This window comes from Mandrillus leucophaeus, unplaced genomic scaffold (assembly GCF_000951045.1).
Source record: "Mandrillus leucophaeus isolate KB7577 unplaced genomic scaffold, Mleu.le_1.0 Scaffold346, whole genome shotgun sequence".
NCBI classification, from domain to species: Eukaryota; Metazoa; Chordata; class Mammalia; order Primates; family Cercopithecidae; genus Mandrillus; species Mandrillus leucophaeus.
Window position 1 is genome coordinate 1,115,425 of NW_012103654.1, and position 11,050 is coordinate 1,126,474.

The following is an 11,050-nucleotide window of genomic DNA, read 5'->3' on the forward strand; positions in this document are numbered from 1 at the left end:
AGGGGAGAATCCGCCCCCATGATCCAATTGCCCCCTACCAGGTCTCTCCCCTGACACACAGGGATTACAATTCCAGATGAGATTTGGGTGGGGACACAAAGCCAAGTCATATCAGTCACTATATGTAAATGTATCTTGTAATTGTGTACAGGGCTATACACATATCAATTAGTATTAATTTATCTTTTCCTCCACCATGCCTAAGGATGCCAACACAGTGAAATGCCTAAAAGTATTACCTTATAAAAGTAAATAAGTTAGCTTGGAATCAGAAACAATAATTCAAATAAACATATTTGAATAGTCAAGAGCTTGGGAAAGGAGTCAGGCTTCTTAGGCTAAATCCCAGCTGTGTGCCCTCAGACAAATCACTTAACCTCCCTGTGCTTCAGTTTTGCTATCTCTAAAATCGGATGACAATTGCAGCAGTCTCATATGGCTGTTATGAGAATTAAATAACTTTAATAAATTAAATAGTGAAAAGTCCTTAGAACATGTCTAACTCATAGTAAATTTTCAGTAAATGTTGACTTTTATTTCTGTGTGCCAATGGCTATGCCAGCCTAATTCTTCACAGATCTTCGCAGATCATTATGCCAGCCTAATTATTCTCCTGAAGGACTCACAGTCTAGGAAGACAATAGACTCTATAAACAGCTTTGGGGCCACCCCAAATGGCACACTGTGCGAATTTGAAAAAGCTGCCCCTTTCTCAAGACATTTTTTTTAAATGTTTAATATTTGTGAGTACATAATAGGTGTGTATATTTATGGGATACATGAGATGTTTTGATACAGGTATGTAATGCATAATAATCACATCATGGAGAATAGGGTATCCGTCCTCTCAAACATTTATCCTTTGTGTTACAACAATCCAATTACACTCTTTGGGTTATTTTAAAATGTACAATTATTATTGACTAAGACACTTTACTGCCATCTGCCAGAAATTTTCAAAATAAATATACAATAATTATTTGTATGAATGACGCCCCCCAGGCTTGTGCAGTGCACAGCTTTAACAGTCACATACGTGGACCTTGTATAACTGTACATTAAAAATGCATGCATGCACACAAGCACGCGTTTTATTAGCAACAGAATAAAGAACCAAGGGAAAGGGGGGCACTGGGAAAGAACGAAGGAGACTTTGTGGAGAAAGTGACATTTAAATTGGGCCTTGAGGGATGAGTAGAAATTTACCGGGTGGAATTGAGAATGGGGGAATGAAAAGGGAAATCCAAGCAGAGGAAACAAAATAAGCTAAGTTCAGAAGCATACGCTCATCTACAGACTGGAGAGAGGAGTTTAATTCGTGAGCAGAGAAGAGGGAAAGGGTAGGCCTGTTGGGAGAGGGTAGGAAGCGAAAAGAAATTGTAATTTAGACATTAGCTCTCAAAATGTAGGTGCCACCTGCAACAGAATCACCTGAAGCGTGTGTTAAAATGCAGATTCCTGGGGCTCACTCCAGACCTCCTGGAGGTAAAGCCTGGCAATCTGCATTTTAATAAGCATCTCAGACAACTTTTATGTTTAATAAAGATTGAGAACCACTATTGCAGAAAGCAGAGAGCCATCCCAAGTTCTGAAATGGAAAAAGACCCCATAATAAGTTAGTTTAATCTGATGCTTTTCTTCCATTGGATGGAAGGGAAGATCTCCATGACATGAGGTTGCCCAAGTGTGCTCATTTAGTCCTTTATGGCATTGCAGGGACAATGTGTGGATACCAGGATGGCAGTGGTTAGTGAGCAGTAGTGACCAACTTCAGGAAGTAGGAGAGAGAAACAAAACTAGAAACAGTATACATGTTCATCAAACCCAGAAGGGCTAAGTCAACCACTGTGTATAAACCACACCAAAAAAACAACACGATAGTTTTAAAGAAAGGAATGAATACATATATATTATATACATGTATTTCCAGGAAATATTGTTGATTGAAAGAAGCAAGTGGCCAAACGAAACAGATAGTATAGTCTTCCTTTTTGTAAAACAAACACAAGTACATACACACACAGTGATGTCCCAAAGCGCACGAGCATGTACGTAAATGCACACAAAATGTTTTCAGAAGGATCCCCAATGCACAGATGGTAACAGTGACCTCTGGGAGGGGGAAGACCTGCGAAGAATGATCAAGGAGACCTCAGACTGATCCTAACATTCCATTTTCATAAGAAGAATGTATTTGGGTACTAATATATAATTAAAAATTAATTTTGAGACAAGATCACAAATTAAAATAGATCCGGTCTGAAAACAAATTCAGCCCACTTCCCAATTTTGCTTCTAAGGTAGCATTGACCAAGCTCTCACATATGTCCCACCTCCATCAAGTCAGAGCTAGAGATCAGGCAAGACTATACCAAGGCCTTCTGCCTCCCAATAATCCAGGGCAAAGCTGAAGCTACTAATCTGAATAAACACAAGAAATAGAGGATTCTTAAGTGCGCCATCCCATTCTACACAGGATTTTCTCTGTAACCAGCATGAAATAGTCCTCACGTGCTGAAGTGCAGCTGTTGCTGAGCAACCTAGCAGGAAGGATTTTCACTGCAGCAAAAGCTTTATGGCTTTGGAAAAAGGAGTGCATGACCACTCCCCTGAGATAATAAAGAACGAAAAGCCCAAGTGTGCATTTTTCCCTCATGTGTTTTAAGTTCTGTCTCTAGTATCATGGAACTGGAAAGATATTCTGCTAGGAATAGCTCATGGAGAAGCAGGTCTTCCATTGGGATTTGCACCAAGGGATATAGCAGTATAAATACCGAGGTAACACTTAATTTTCTCTGTGCAACCATTGTTAATTCATGCAATATCCCTTAGAAATGCCCGTAGTCAACTGAAGAAAACCTGTTGAAGTCACACACGAGAAACTGCCTAGAAGCCAAACTTTGTTGTTAAATTGAATTAAGTGTTTTATGTGTCGCTTTTTGAAAAAGAAACTGCATGACACATTTACCAGACCAGAAACTGCAAAAATACTTGAGTTGTTGCCCTCTCCCAACTGAAACTAATGCATGTCTTGACTCTTCTATAGCAGTATGTTTTCCATTGAAAGATCACAGAATGGATTATTTAAGGTAAATATGGGTTATCATAAAATGGGTCAAATAATGCTGTCTGGTCAGTGATGCCCAAGGCAGAGTGGTAATGCCTAATGAGCCCCCAGAGGTGACACATTACTTTGCAAATTCTGTTCTCCTTGGTGACTCAGCATGTCACTCATTGCTCACAGAATTGTCAGCAGCATTCTATTTCTTCTTCTTACTCCTCTGCATGTTGCAATAGAGTGGAACAAAATAAAGCTTTAAACAAGAAACCATTCTGAGTTTTCCATTTTAAGTTAGCTTAGTTCATAGTTAAGATGGGTTTATAGATAAATATCAGGCTTCTCAACACACATATAATACAGTATAAAAGATGCAAACACATTATACCAGATGGGGCACTAGTAATCGAAAAAGGTAGCAATGAGAGTTTTAGTATTCAGGGTTGGGGTTGAGATGCGGAACAGCTGAGTACTTTAAAAGCAAGATCCACCTTGGTGATGAGATCGCAGACTTGGACTCAGTAAAGGTTTTGAAGCAAGATTTAAATTACGTGAAAAAAATTCCAGGTCAGTTTAGGCCGCTGGAGCAAAGGTGGACTCTTCTACTCAAGAGCCCATGGAAGCTGTGATCTCCCTTTCAAAGGGCACTTCCTTAATAAATAAGCTATAAAAAAGGGGAGTGTGGCTAGAGAAAAGGGATATATAGAGATACCCTCCAACTTTTGTTTTACCTTTCCTCTAGGGAATATGTTCATAAGCAACATTTATTGACTTATGTAATAACTATCATATAGCATCTACTGTGTAAGTGCTGAAGATATAAGTGTGTGTTAAGCACAACTCCTGTCTCTGGGGACTTTATGATGTATTGAGAGAAAAAAGAACAAGTAAACAATGAGTGTACAGTAGACGTATGCAGAACTTGCTGTAAGAGCTCAGAAAAGAGTCCTAAACCCATCTTGGGGCCCTGGGAAGAGGAAATGCCATGTAAGTAGATAAACTGAATTTAGGAATGCTTTCAGCTGCAAGTAACAGAAACTCTAACTTACAGCAACTTTAACAAATAGTAAGAATTCTGGAGGTAAGTAGCTGCTACATTTGGTGAAAGGTTGACAATGGGTTGCAGGCCATCTTGTGTATTTCTTGACTTTTTTTCATATTTGTTGCCACATGGTCAAGAAAGGCTGCCCCAGCTCCAGGCATCACACCAAGGGAGCATGGGAAAGAACTGAATCAGCTATATCTGTCCCATTTTCATCAGGTTAATAAAAATCTTTCCCAGAAGCACCTCCCCAATAAATTTATTGATACGATCTATGGCTCATAATAAGATTACATGGCTTTCCTTAGCCACTAGGGAAACTTGGGGATATAAACATTAAATAATTTAATTTCTAGAGTGGGAGATGGCAAGGGGAGATGGTGACTTTATGCATCAACAATGACTGCCACAGACAAACAGCTATCAGTCAGGAAAAAAGTGCAGGTATTCCAAGCAAAAAGAGCAATGTGTGCAAAGGTCTGAAAAATGACAGAGAGTGTAATACAACCTAGGAAATGAATGTATTTCCAAGTAGTTCATGGTAAGATGCAAATAGAGGCTGCAGTGTGGGATAGGGCTGGAGAGGCAGTATTCTGGACTTTATCTTGAGAACAATAGGAGATATATAAAAAGTTTCGAATCAGGAAAAGTCATAATTAGGTGTTTGATTTTTTTAGTGTATTATTTAGAAAGTTTATTCCAAAGTTCAAAGTGGGTTAAACAATAAAATAGATACATTGCTTCATGTAAAAATCCAGAGAGAGAACAGGCTGAGGCACAGTTCTATCGGGGTCAAACTCAATTTCTCTATAATTGCCTTGGTTCTGCCATGCTCTGTGAAATGGCCTCATCTCAGGCTGGCTTTCTTCAAGGACTCAAGACTGTGACGAGTATCTACAGCTATATGCAAGCTCACTCAAATGTGGCAGAAAGAGATGACTATCTCTTCCCACAGCCAAAGGTTTGATGTTCATCACGTGTACCCACAGCAGCACCTAGATTAGTGTTTGATTGAGAAACTGGGCACTGTAGCCTGATGAAGTTGACACACAAAACTGTCCATCTCACCTGCAACAGGAAAGAGTTGCTAAAACACTTTTCTCTAGGACCAAGATTCTTTTTGTCCCTCACTTTGGAAATGGCTAGAAAAACCAAGTTATTTACCATAAGCATATCTACCATAAACATTCCCTTAATAAACCATCCCCTGTGTGCCTACAGTGTGAAGCCAAGGAAAAAAGAAAAGGATTGGATCTAGCCTTTCACAGGGAAGGTTTACTGCAGAATCAGAACAAGACAGAGGCTATCAGACGGAAGGAAGTCCACTTATGGGCAGAGAGATGTTATTCCTTCATATCGGGTTAGTAAAGATCTGTTTAAATATTAACACTCATTCTACAGATATAAATGTAAAATAGTAAACTTTTTTTAAAAACCAATTCAATGCTATGTATAAAAAAATTCTGGGATGGTTCGTAACACTTAACTCATCAAATACTTCCAGCATTCTATTTCAAAAAATAATCAGAGATTCAAAGAATGAAGTGAGCAAGAATGTTTATCTCCGCATTCTTTATGGCACCAAAATATATAAACACCCTTAATATTCCAAAATTGTGGTCCACTGAAAGACTAAATACTACACAGCCATTAGAAAGTATGGTTTTTGTTTTGTTTTGTTGTTTGTTTTTTGAGACAGAGTCTCACTTTGTCACCTGGGATGGAGTACATTCGCATGATCTCAGATCACTGCACCCCCCACCTTCTGGGTTCAAGCAATTCTCCTACCTCAGCCTCCTGAGTAGCTGGGACTACAGGCACCCACCATCACCCTTGGCTAATTTTTGTATTTTTAGCAGAGGCAAGGTTTCACCATGTTGGCCACGCTGGTCTCGAACTCCTGACCTCAAATGATCCACCCACCTCGGCCTCTCAAAGTGCTGGGATTACACGCTTGAGCCACCGCACCTGGCCAGAAAGTATGTTTTAAAGTAACATTTTATAAAATTAGAACACTGTCAATATTAGACAGATCAACGAGACAAAATTAACAAGGATATTCAGGACTTGAACTCAGCTCTGGACCAAGTAGACCTAATAGACATCTACAGAACTCTCCACCCCAAATCAACAGACTATACATTCTTCTCAGCACCACATCACACTTATTCTACAATTGACCACATAATTGGAAGTAAAACACTCCTCAGCAAATGAAAAAGAACAAAAATAATAATAAACAGTCTCTCAGACTACATTGCAATCAAATTAGAACTCAGGATTAAGAAATTCACTCAAAACCACACAACTACATGGCAACTGAACAACCTGTTCCTGAATGACTACTGGGCAAATAACAAAATTAACACAGAAATAAATAAGTTTTTTGAAACCAATGAGAACAAAGACACAACATACCAGTACCTCTGGGACACAGCTAAAGCAGTGTCTAGAGGGAAATTTATAGCACTAAATGCCCACAGGAGAAAGCCAGAAAGATCTAAATTCGACACTCTAACACACAATTGAAAGAACTAGAGAAACAAGAGCAAACAAATTCAAAAGGTAGAAGACAAGAAATAACTAAGATCAGAGCAGAACTGAAGGAGACTGAGACACAAAACACCCTTCAAAAACTCAATGAATCCAGCAGCTGGCTTTTTGAAAAGATCAACAAAATAGATAAACTGTTAGCCAGACTAATAGAGAAGAAAAGGGAGAAGAATCAATAGACACCATAAAAAAATGATAAAGGGGATATCACCACTGATCCCGCAGAAATACAAACTACCATTAGAGAACACTATAAACACCTCTACACAAATAAACTAGAAAATCTGGAAGAAATGGATAAATTCCTGGAAACATACACCCTCCCAAGACTAAACCTGGAAGAAGTTGAATCCCTGAATAAACCAATAATAAGTTCTGAAATTGAGGCAGTAATTATTAGCCTACCAACCAAAAAAAGCCCAGGACCAGACGGATTCACAGCCAAATTCCACCAGAGGTACAAAGAAGAGCTGGTACCATTCCTTCTGAAACTATTCCAAACAATAGAAAAAGATGGACTCCTCCCTAACTCATTTTATGAGGCCAGCATCATCCTAATATCAAAACCTGGTAGAGACACAACAACAACAACAAAAATTCAGGCCAATATCACTGATGGACAGTGACACAAAAGTTCTCAATAAAATACTGGCAAATCGAATCCAGCAGCACATTAAAAAGCTTATCCACCACAATCAAGTCAGCTTCATCCCTGGGATGCAAGGCTGGTTCAACATGCACAACGCAATAAACATAACCCATCACATAAACAGAACCAATGACAAAAACCACATGATTATCTCAATAGATACAGAAAAGGCCTTCAATAAAAAACACCCCTTCATGCTAAAAACTCTCAATAAACTAGGTATTGATGGAATGTATCTCAAAATAATAAAAGCTATTTATGACAAACCCACAGCCAATATCACACTGAATGGGCAAAAGTTGGAAGCATTCCCTTTGAAAACCAGCACAAGACAAGGATGCCCTCTCTCACCACTCCTATTCCACATACTATTAGAAGTTCTGGCCAGGGCAATCAGGCAAGAGAAAGAAATAAAGGGTATTCAAATAGGAAGAGAGGAAGTCAAATTGTCTCTGTTTGCAGATGACATGATTGTATATTTAGAAAACCCCATCATCTCAGCCCAAAATCTCCTTAAGCTGATAAACAACGTCAGCAAAGTCTCAGGATACAAAATCAATGTGCAAAAATCATAAGCATTCCTATACACCAATAACAGACAAACAGAGAACAAAATCATGAGTGAACTCCCATTCATAATTGCTACAAAGAGAATAAAATACCTAGGAATACAACTTACAAGGGATGTGAAGGACCGCTTCAAGAAGAAACACAAACCACTGCTCAAGGAAATAAGAAAGGACAGAAACAAATGGAAGAACATTCCATGTTCGTGGAAAAGAAGAATCAACATCCTGAAAATGGCCATACTGCTCAAAGTAATGTATAGATTCAATGCTATCCCCATCAAGTTACCATTGACTTTCTTCACAGAATTAGAAAAAAACACTTTGAATTTCATATGAAACCAAAAAAGAGCCCCTATAGCCAAGACAACCCTAAGCAAAAAGAACAAACCTGGAGGCATCATGCTACCTGACTTCAAACTACACTACAAAGCTACAATAACCAAAACAGCATGGTACTGGTGCCAAAACAGATATATAGATCAATGGAATAGAACAGATGCCTCAGAAATAATGCCACACATCTACAACCAACCGGTCTTTGACAAATCTGATAAAAACAAACAACGAGGAAAGGATTCCCTATTTAATAAATGGTGTTGGGGAAACTGGCTAACCATATGCAGAAAACTGAAACCAAACCCCTTCCTTACACCTTATACAAAAATTCACTCAAGATGGATTAAAGACTTAAACATAAGACCTAAAACCATAAAAACCTAGACAATACCATTCAGGACATAGGCATGGGCAAAGACTTAATGACTAAAACACCAAAAGCAATGGCAACAAAGTCAAAATAGACAAATGGGATCTAATTAAACTAAAAAACTTCTGCACAGCAAAAGAAACTATCATCAGAGTGAACAGGCAACCTACAGAATGGGAGAAAATTTTTGCAATCTGTACATCTGACAAAGGGCTAATATCCAGAAACTACAAGGAACTTAAACAAATTTACAAGAAAAAAACAACCCCATCAAAAAGTGGGCAAAAGATATGAACAGTCACTTCTCAAAAGAAGACATTTATGTGGCCAACAAACAAATGAAAAAAAGCTCATCATCACTGGTCATTAGAAAAATGCATATCAAAACTGCAATCAGATAACATCTCATGCCAGTTAGAATGGCAATCATTAAAAAGTCAGGAAACAACAGATGCTGGAGAGGACATGGAGAAATAGGAATGCTTTTACACTGTTGGTGGGAGTGTAAATTAGTTTGATCACTGTGGAAGACAGTGTGGCAATTTCTCAAGGATCTAGAACCAGAAATACCATCTGACCCAGCAATCCCATTCTTGGGTATATACCCAAAGGATTATAAAACATTCTACTATAAAGACATATGCACTCATATGTTTATTGCAGTACTATTCACAATAACAAATACTTGGAACCAACCCAAATGCTCATCAGTGACAGACTGGATAAAGAAAATGTGGCACACATACACACAGAATACTATGCAGCCATAAAAAAGGATGAGTTCATGCCCTTTGCAGGGACATGGATGAAGCCAGAAACCATCATCCTCAGCAAACTAACACAGGAACAGAAAACAGAAAACCAAACACTGCATGTTATCACTCACAGTGGGAGTTGAACAATGAGAACACATGGACACAGGGAGGGAACATCACACACTGGGTCCTGTCAGGGGATGTGGGGCTAGGGGAGGGATAGCATTAGGACAAATACCTAACGTAGATGACTGGCTGATGGGTGCAGCAAACCACCATGGCACTTGTATAACTATGTAACAAACCTGCACATTCTGCACCTGTATCCCCAAACTTAAAGTATAATTTAAAAAGAAAAAAAAACACATCTGGGTTGCAAGGAGAGGAGAATGCGGAGTTGTTTAATGGGTACAGTCAGTTTTGCAAGATGAAACATTTCTGGAGACTGGTTGTAGAAAAATGTGAATGTACCTAATGCTATTGAACAGTACACTTAAAAATGGTTAAGATTGTAATTTTATCTTGTATGCCTTTTGGCCACAATTAAAATCTTTTCAAAAACAGAAAAAAATATTTATTATTACATGAAAGGATACAAAACTGCAAATATGATTCAAGTTTTACAAATAAATGTTAAAATCTTAATATCTCAAGTTCATGTGTTCACAAATTATTTTAATTTTGTTAATTTTTAGCAGAGACAAAAATACCTACTGTTTATGAAGCTGTGTGTTTTTACATTATCTCAATTAATCCTCACAACAATCCTACGAGGTGGTGACTATTAAATACTCATTTTACACATAAGAGACAGTGGTACCATCCAAAATTGCACAGCTAATATGTGACTGGACTACAATTTGAACTTACGTCTGTACGAATGTGAAATGTACATTTTCTAGGATTTTTACAGTCATAACACTACTCAATGTACAATATGAACTATTATTTGGTATTGTTTGGGTTATCTGTCAGCGAGAAGATCAAAGTAAATATATATTGCTTAGCCTACATGAAATAGGCTGGATCAGAACAAGTGCTGGTTAAATAACCCAGACGCCAAAATTGAATGTAGATAAAAATGTTTCAGCTAGGATTTGCAATGATTATGGACACACTGGGTTAGTGCCAAAGCCCCAGGGAAACCCAAGCGACACTGAATGTGTCCGGAATCGGTGGGTTCTTGGTCTCACTGACTTCAAGAATGAAGCCGTGCACCCTCGCCGTGAGTGTTAAGAGTTCTTAAAAATGGGGTGTCCGGAGTCTGTTCCTTCAGCTGTTCAGATGTGTCCGCAGTTTCTTTCTTCAGGTGGGTTCCTCGTCTCGCTGACTTCCGGAATCAAGTTGCAAGCCTTCGCAGTGAACCTTACAGTTCAAAAAGGCGGCATGTACCAGCTACACTTATTGTCACGAGTAAACGAAAAACGCTTCCGCAATTCACAGGAACACCGGAGAGGGCTGCCACTGCAAGCTCCGGCACCTTGCTTTTATTCCCTTATCTGACCCCCCCCCCACCCACATCCTGCTGATTGGTCCATTTTACATAGAGCTCACTGGTCCATTTTACATAGAGCTGATTGGTCCATTTTACAGAGAGCTGATTGGTGCATTTACAATCCCTGAGCTAGATACAGAGTGCCAGACAGAAAAGTTCTCCAAGTCTCCACCAGGTCAGCTACACACAGAGTGCTGATTGGTGTATTTACAAACCTTGAGCT